General features: G+C 54.4%; 2 non-coding genes across 2 annotated transcripts; both read right to left on the reverse strand.

Moving 5' to 3' along the window:
- Positions 1–1,604: 1,604 nt before the first annotated feature.
- Positions 1,605–1,759, reverse strand: LOC124580564. The gene has a single exon (XR_006973188.1). It is a non-coding gene; the product is annotated as a 5.8S ribosomal RNA (ribosomal RNA).
- Positions 1,760–2,110: 351 nt separating this feature from the next.
- LOC124580578 lies at positions 2,111–4,020 on the reverse strand. The gene has a single exon (XR_006973201.1). It is a non-coding gene; the product is annotated as a small subunit ribosomal RNA (ribosomal RNA).
- Positions 4,021–8,626: the final 4,606 nt, after the last annotated feature.

The following is an 8,626-nucleotide window of genomic DNA, read 5'->3' on the forward strand; positions in this document are numbered from 1 at the left end:
GCATATCAAGCAAGCCGGAGATCTCACCCATTTAAAGTTTGAGAATAGGTTGAGGTCGTTTCGGCCCCAAGGCCTCTAATCATTCGCTTTACCGGATGAGACTCGTACGAGCACCAGCTATCCTGAGGGAAACTTCGGAGGGAACCAGCTACTAGATGGTTCGATTAGTCTTTCGCCCCTATACCCAGCTCCGACGATCGATTTGCACGTCAGAATCGCTACGGACCTCCATCAGGGTTTCCCCTGACTTCGTCCTGGCCAGGCATAGTTCACCATCTTTCGGGTCCCAACGTGTACGCTCTAGGTGCGCCTCACCTCGCAATGAGGACGAGACGCCCCGGGAGTGCGGAGGCCGCCGCCCCGTGAAGGGCGGGGAAGCCCCATCCTCCCTCGGCCCGCGCAAGGCGAGACCTTCACTTTCATTACGCCTTTAGGTTTCGTACAGCCCAATGACTCGCGCACATGTTAGACTCCTTGGTCCGTGTTTCAAGACGGGTCGTGAAATTGTCCAAAGCTGAAGCGCCGCTGACGGGAGCGATTATTCCGCCCGAGAGCATCCCGAGCCAACAGCGGCGCGGGTCCGGGGCCGGGCCAGGTAGGTCCGTCATCCGGGAAGAACCGCGCGCGCTTGCCGGGAGCCCGAGCGCCCAAAGGGGCGAATCGACTCCTCCAGATATACCGCCGGGCAGCCAGCCAGGACACCGGGGCTCTGCCCAACAGACGCGAACCGAGGCCCGCGGAAGGACAGGCTGCGCACCCGGGCCGTAGGCCGGCACCCAGCGGGTCGCGACGTCCTACTAGGGGAGAAGTGCGGCCCACCGCACACCGGAACGGCCCCACCCCGCGGCGAGTGGAAAGGCAACCGGACACGACCCCGCCGCGGATTGCTCCGCGCGGGCGGCCGGCCCCATCTGCCGAGGGCGGAGGCCTGTGGCCGGATGGGCGTGAATCTCACCCGTTCGACCTTTCGGACTTCTCACGTTTACCCCAGAACGGTTTCACGTACTTTTGAACTCTCTCTTCAAAGTTCTTTTCAACTTTCCCTCACGGTACTTGTTCGCTATCGGTCTCGTGGTCATATTTAGTCTCAGATGGAGTTTACCACCCACTTGGAGCTGCACTCTCAAGCAACCCGACTCGAAGGAGAGGTCCCGCCGACGCTCGCACCGGCCGCTACGGGCCTGGCACCCTCTACGGGCCGTGGCCTCATTCAAGTTGGACTTGGGCTCGGCGCGAGGCGTCGGGGTAGTGGACCCTCCCAAACACCACATGCCACGACAGGCGGCAGCCTGCGGGGTTCGGTGCTGGACTCTTCCCTGTTCGCTCGCCGCTACTGGGGGAATCCTTGTTAGTTTCTTTTCCTCCGCTTAGTAATATGCTTAAATTCAGCGGGTAGTCTCGCCTGCTCTGAGGTCGTTGTACGAGGTGTCGCACGCCACACCGCCAGCCGGCTGTGCACGCTACCGAGTAAGTACCGGTATGCGAACCGCCAGGCGACGGGCGCGCATCGCACGTTTCAGGAGGCGCGGCCGGCCCCACAGGCGGCCGCGACGCTCCCAGGTCTGCGAAGCGGGGCAAACGCCGCGCGCTTCAGTATACGTAGCCGACCCTCAGCCAGACGTGGCCCGGGAACGGAATCCATGGACCGCAATGTGCGTTCGAAACGTCGATGTTCATGTGTCCTGCAGTTCACATGTCGACGCGCAATTTGCTGCGTTCTTCATCGACCCACGAGCCGAGTGATCCACCGTCCTGGGTGATCTTTTCTTAGTTTCCACTGTCTCTTTCAAGACAGTTGCATAGGCGGGACGTAGGCGTGTGGCGGCCCCTGTTCAAGCGTTCTGTGTCCAACGGCCTCACGGCCGATGGGCGTCGTACGGCTCCACACCGGAGCGGACAGGCAGTCGGGCGAAAGTCATTCAAAACCGGCGCCAGGCGCCAGGTGCCGCAGGCCAGCCGCTCCAGCGCTTCAGCGCTCGTACCACACAACATTGGCGTTAGTTTTGAGAAGCACGCGTGGTTCCGCACGCGGCGCACGGCTACTGCGAGCCGTACAGGTAGCGTGTTGCGCGACACGACACGCACATCGAACGACATGCAGTCTAGTCGGTAATGATCCTTCCGCAGGTTCACCTACGGAAACCTTGTTACGACTTTTACTTCCTCTAAATGATCAAGTTTGGTCATCTTTCCGGTAGCATCGGCAACGACAGAGTCAATGCCGCGTACCAGTCCGAAGACCTCACTAAATCATTCAATCGGTAGTAGCGACGGGCGGTGTGTACAAAGGGCAGGGACGTAATCAACGCGAGCTTATGACTCGCGCTTACTGGGAATTCCTCGTTCATGGGGAACAATTGCAAGCCCCAATCCCTAGCACGAAGGAGGTTCAGCGGGTTACCCCGACCTTTCGGCCTAGGAAGACACGCTGATTCCTTCAGTGTAGCGCGCGTGCGGCCCAGAACATCTAAGGGCATCACAGACCTGTTATTGCTCAATCTCGTGCGGCTAGAAGCCGCCTGTCCCTCTAAGAAGAAAAGTAATCGCTGACAGCACGAAGGATGTCACGCGACTAGTTAGCAGGCTAGAGTCTCGTTCGTTATCGGAATTAACCAGACAAATCGCTCCACCAACTAAGAACGGCCATGCACCACCACCCACCGAATCAAGAAAGAGCTATCAATCTGTCAATCCTTCCAGTGTCCGGGCCTGGTGAGGTTTCCCGTGTTGAGTCAAATTAAGCCGCAGGCTCCACTCCTGGTGGTGCCCTTCCGTCAATTCCTTTAAGTTTCAGCTTTGCAACCATACTTCCCCCGGAACCCAAAAGCTTTGGTTTCCCGGAGGCTGCCCGCCGAGTCATCGGAGGAACTGCGGCGGATCGCTGGCTGGCATCGTTTATGGTTAGAACTAGGGCGGTATCTGATCGCCTTCGAACCTCTAACTTTCGTTCTTGATTAATGAAAACATACTTGGCAAATGCTTTCGCTTCTGTTCGTCTTGCGACGATCCAAGAATTTCACCTCTAACGTCGCAATACGAATGCCCCCGCCTGTCCCTATTAATCATTACCTCGGGTTCCGAAAACCAACAAAATAGAACCGAGGTCCTATTCCATTATTCCATGCACACAGTATTCAGGCGGGCTTGCCTGCTTTAAGCACTCTAATTTGTTCAAAGTAAACGTGCCGGCCCACCGAGACACTCACTCAAGAGCACCCTGGTAGGATTGCAACGGGGTCCGCCTCGGGACGCACGAGCACGCACGAGGCGCGTCGCACGCCTTCGGCTCGCCCCACCGGCAGGACGTCCCACGATACATGCCAGTTAAACACCGACGGGCGGTGAACCAACAGCGTGGGACACAAATCCAACTACGAGCTTTTTAACCGCAACAACTTTAATATACGCTATTGGAGCTGGAATTACCGCGGCTGCTGGCACCAGACTTGCCCTCCAATAGATACTCGTTAAAGGATTTAAAGTGTACTCATTCCGATTACGGGGCCTCGGATGAGTCCCGTATCGTTATTTTTCGTCACTACCTCCCCGTGCCGGGAGTGGGTAATTTGCGCGCCTGCTGCCTTCCTTGGATGTGGTAGCCGTTTCTCAGGCTCCCTCTCCGGAATCGAACCCTGATTCCCCGTTACCCGTTACAACCATGGTAGGCGCAGAACCTACCATCGACAGTTGATAAGGCAGACATTTGAAAGATGCGTCGCCGGTACGAGGACCGTGCGATCAGCCCAAAGTTATTCAGAGTCACCAAGGCAAACGGACCGGACGAGCCGACCGATTGGTTTTGATCTAATAAAAGCGTCCCTTCCATCTCTGGTCGGGACTCTGTTTGCATGTATTAGCTCTAGAATTACCACAGTTATCCAAGTAACGTGGGTACGATCTAAGGAACCATAACTGATTTAATGAGCCATTCGCGGTTTCACCTTAATGCGGCTTGTACTGAGACATGCATGGCTTAATCTTTGAGACAAGCATATGACTACTGGCAGGATCAACCAGGGAGCTGCGTCAACTAGAGCTGAGCAGCCGGCCGCCCGGGAGTGTGTCCCGGGGGCCCGCGCGAACACGCAAGCGTCCGCTCAATTATTCTGCAAACAGGAGGAGGCTGAGCTCCCCTGCACAATACACCTCGAAACCCTCTCAGGTCCCGGCGGCGCGCAGCGCCGTCCTAAGTACTTGGTCGGGTTCGAGAGAGGCGCAATCGCCCGGAGTTTGGCGAGTAGACGCTTTAGGTGCGACCACCCGTGCTCCCAACTGAGCTTGCCGCTGCCGACAGAGGCCCGGGAGCGTGCTGTCGTGGCATTGCCGGCGGGAGACAACACGCGCCACCTACGGTGACCGGCAGCTCCAACGCCAGCGCCACAGAAGGACAAAAGCCCCACTTGGGTGCCGAAGCGAACTCTCCCAGCACAGCGCACGCGCCAACACGTCCGCACAGCTGCGATACAAACCACCTGCGAGAACCGCAGAGGCGACCGAGCAGCAGACGGCGTCGCGGCGCCGAGCGCCGGGCGGCGGCGCATCCTCAGCGCACACAGTCCTCAATCGGACCAGCACACTGCAGATGTCCACCGCGCTTCGCACCGGGCCCGCGAGGACCTACTTTGGCCGCACGGCGCCGCGTGCAGGGTGCGCCGGCGCGCAGCTGCGCCGCCTGCCGCCTCCGTCGGCCGGCGCGCCTGCCACTGGCCGCCCCCACCAGCCGGCTGTAGCGCGTGCGCCCACGCACCGCGCGGCCAGCACGCCGGGAGGCCCCCCCTCACCGGCCGGGGACGGTCCCACCCAGCCACCGCCGCGTATCGCTTCACACCCAGATGCCATTCACGTTCGTGGGCATGGTGGGTATCGCTGGAACAACCGGTTGGTAGCTCAACCGATCGTCGCCATCACTGATTCACCTCTAGCGAGAACAACCGCACCACAACGGTTTACCAGTTGTTCATTTGCATAACGTCACCAGCAAACGTAGGCGTCCATCGCCATTTGCAAATTCAACGATTGTTGCATGCCTGTGTCAGGTGTCACGACACACTATGTCTGCCCACATACACGCAACAACATGTGCACGCTTCGCGAACACGTGGAAGGTGGCCCCCGTACGTATGCGATGTCCATTGCGCGAACGACTGTCAACCGGCCTCTGTCGCATGTCGCAGATGTGGAACGCAGTGCACCATGCTATCACGGTGTGTGAGAAGAGACGACTACGTCTGACAACACGCGCCACTACATCAACAGACGGCTCATGCTGATCGCCATCCAGGGCATACCACACTGCAATCCAGCTCTTATAGGGAGACGACACGTAGCTGAGTGCACAACATTTGGACCGCATGGTTCGCCGTTGTTGGCGCAGTCGTTGTACGGTCACATGTACCACGATGTATCATTCAGTACATGAGGACCAATGTGCAGTACAGTGTGTGATTTGGACGTACAACATCAGCGGACAGTTGACACAGGCCGTACCACAGCGTAGGCTAAGTGCTTCGCACATGCGAATGCCAATGAACAACTGCAAATGCCAATGAACAACTGCAAAGGGCATTGAGCATGTACGTCCTGCTGCCATCCACATTACAGTGTATAGCTGCAAGGTGTTTAACATGAAGCGATACACTGGGGACCGGGCAGTGCGAGTAGCAAACTATATTGCGGGGGTTGCAGTTAGGCAACACTACACTAATTTAACGCGTCGTATGACAATTACAGAGCAGGTTAAGGCCCAACGTGTGTTGGGTTAAGGCCCAACGTGTGTTGGGTTAAGGCCCAACGTGTGTTGGGTTAAGGCCCAACGTGTGTTGGGTTAAGGCCCAACGTGTGTTGGGTTAAGGCCCAACGTGTGTTGGGTTAAGGCCCAACGTGTGTTGGGTTAAGGCCCAACGTGTGTTGGGTTAAGGCCCAACGTGTGTTGGGTTAAGGCCCAACGTGTGTTGGGTTAAGGCCCAACGTGTGTTGGGTTAAGGCCCAACGTGTGTTGGGTTAAGGCCCAACGTGTGTTGGGTTACGTTAAGGGGCAATGTGGGTTACGTTAAGGGGCAATGTGGGTTACGTTAAGGGGCAATGTGGGTTACGTTACGGCGCAATATAGGTTACGTTACGGCGCAATATAGGTTACGTTAAGGCGCAATATCGGTTACGTTAAGGCGCAATACAGGTTACGTTAAGGCGCAATACAGGTTACGTTAAGGCGCAATACAGGTTACGTTAAGGCGCAATACAGGTTACGTTAAGGCGCAATACAGGTTACGTTAAGGCGCAATACAGGTTACGTTAAGGCGCAATACAGGTTACGTTAAGGCGCAATGCAGGTTACGTTAAGGCGCAATGCAGGTTACGTTAAGGCGCAATACAGGTTACGTTAAGGCGCAATACAGGTTACGTTAAGGCGCAATACAGGTTACGTTAAGGCGCAATACAGGTTACGTTAAGGCGCAATACAGGTTACGTTAAGGCGCAATACAGGTTACGTTAAGGCGCAATACAGGTTACGTTAAGGCGCAATACAGGTTACGTTAAGGCGCAATACAGGTTACGTTAAGGCGCAATACAGGTTACGTTAAGGCGCAATACAGGTTACGTTAAGGCGCAATACAGGTTACGTTAAGGCGCAATACAGGTTAGGTTAAGGCGCAATACAGGTTAGGTTAAGGCGCAATACAGGTTAGGTTAAGGTACGACATAGGTTAGGTTAAGGTACGACATAGGTTAGGTTAAGGTACGACATAGGTTAGGTTAAGGTACGACATAGGTTAGGTTAAGGTACGACATAGGTTAGGTTAAGGTACGACATAGGTTAGGTTAAGGTACGACATAGGTTAGGTTAAGGTACGACATAGGTTAGGTTAAGGTACGACATAGGTTAGGTTAAGGTACGACATAGGTTAGGTTAAGGTACGACATAGGTTAGGTTAAGGTACGACATAGGTTAGGTTAAGGTACGACATAGGTTAGGTTAAGGTACGACATAGGTTAGGTTAAGGTACGACATAGGTTAGGTTAAGGTACGACATAGGTTAGGTTAAGGTACGACATAGGTTAGGTTAAGGTACGACATAGGTTAGGTTAAGGTACGACATAGGTTAGGTTAAGGTACGACATAGGTTAGGTTAAGGTACGACATAGGTTAGGTTAAGGTACGACATAGGTTAGGTTAAGGTACGACATAGGTTAGGTTAAGGTACGACATAGGTTAGGTTAAGGTACGACATAGGTTAGGTTAAGGTACGACATAGGTTAGGTTAAGGTACGACATAGGTTAGGTTAAGGTACGACATAGGTTAGGTTAAGGTACGACATAGGTTAGGTTAAGGTACGACATAGGTTAGGTTAAGGTACGACATAGGTTAGGTTAAGGTACGACATAGGTTAGGTTAAGGTACGACATAGGTTAGGTTAAGGTACGACATAGGTTAGGTTAAGGTACGACATAGGTTAGGTTAAGGTACGACATAGGTTAGGTTACGGTACGACATAGGTTAGGTTACGGTACGACATAGGTTAGGTTACGGTACGACATAGGTTAGGTTACGGTACGACATAGGTTAGGTTACGGTACGACATAGGTTAGGTTACGGTACGACATAGGTTAGGTTACGGTACGACATAGGTTAGGTTACGGTACGACATAGGTTAGGTTACGGTACGATATAGGTTAGGTTACGGTACGATATAGGTTAGGTTAAGGTACACATTGTTGTAAGGAAAGGTTTAATGGGGGGCGGGGCGGGGCGGCCGGTTTGTTGATTGTGATTATAGTAAGTGGATGCCTGCGGCATCATCTGATTTGCCACGTCAGGATGCACCTTTGGCTCATGACAGGCGGCGCTCTCATTCCATGCTTGTGGCAGACCTGTGTCTTTCATTCCTGCCATTGTTTGTGTGCTGTGAGAGGAGGCAGTATTGTGATGTTGGGTGCACCCCTGTGTAGGACATGTGTGGGTGTTGGTGGCTTGGCTGAGCAATGGTGGTTGTCGGGTGGGTGGGATATTCTGTTTTCTGAGTGGACCTCCCAGTCTGGTTATGACAGTGTGGATTGTCTAATGTGGCGGAGAGGATGCACTGGGTGTTGTTCCATGCTGGTGCTTACATATTGTCTGTGTGCGTGTTACAGGCAGAGAGTAGTGCGTGATAAGGGTGTGTGGCTGACGTGTGGTTGTGATTGTGAGCAGAGTCTTTCAGCATGTATACGGACAGTTGTATACATTATCTGTATTCTGATGGCTCTATCTATTACTAATCAGCGCCGTGTATACGTTTAATCCGGTTCCAGTCGAAACTGTTGTATCTCTGTACATTAGTGACACGGCGAGCCCGCTATGTAGTTACTCGTCTCGGCAGCTTCCACCGGTGTATGGCAAATGATTATAAGGAATCAGTCTAGTCGTCAATACCGATGGTGTGACGTCACATGTCTGGGGTGGGGGACGCTGCGCCCTTCCGGTGGGTCATGGCCTAGAAAGACTCTTCCCACGCAGGGGGGCGTGGACTGTCATTGACTCTTCCAGGTAATATACTTGCCGTACGTTCTTGCGACTGCGAGTGCAACGCTCACCGGTACCGACATGGATGGAGCGCCTCCTAGCTGACCGCTCAGCATCGGCATTCG

Source organism: Schistocerca americana, unplaced genomic scaffold (assembly GCF_021461395.2).
Source record: "Schistocerca americana isolate TAMUIC-IGC-003095 unplaced genomic scaffold, iqSchAmer2.1 HiC_scaffold_334, whole genome shotgun sequence".
NCBI lineage: Eukaryota > Metazoa > Arthropoda > Insecta > Orthoptera > Acrididae > Schistocerca > Schistocerca americana.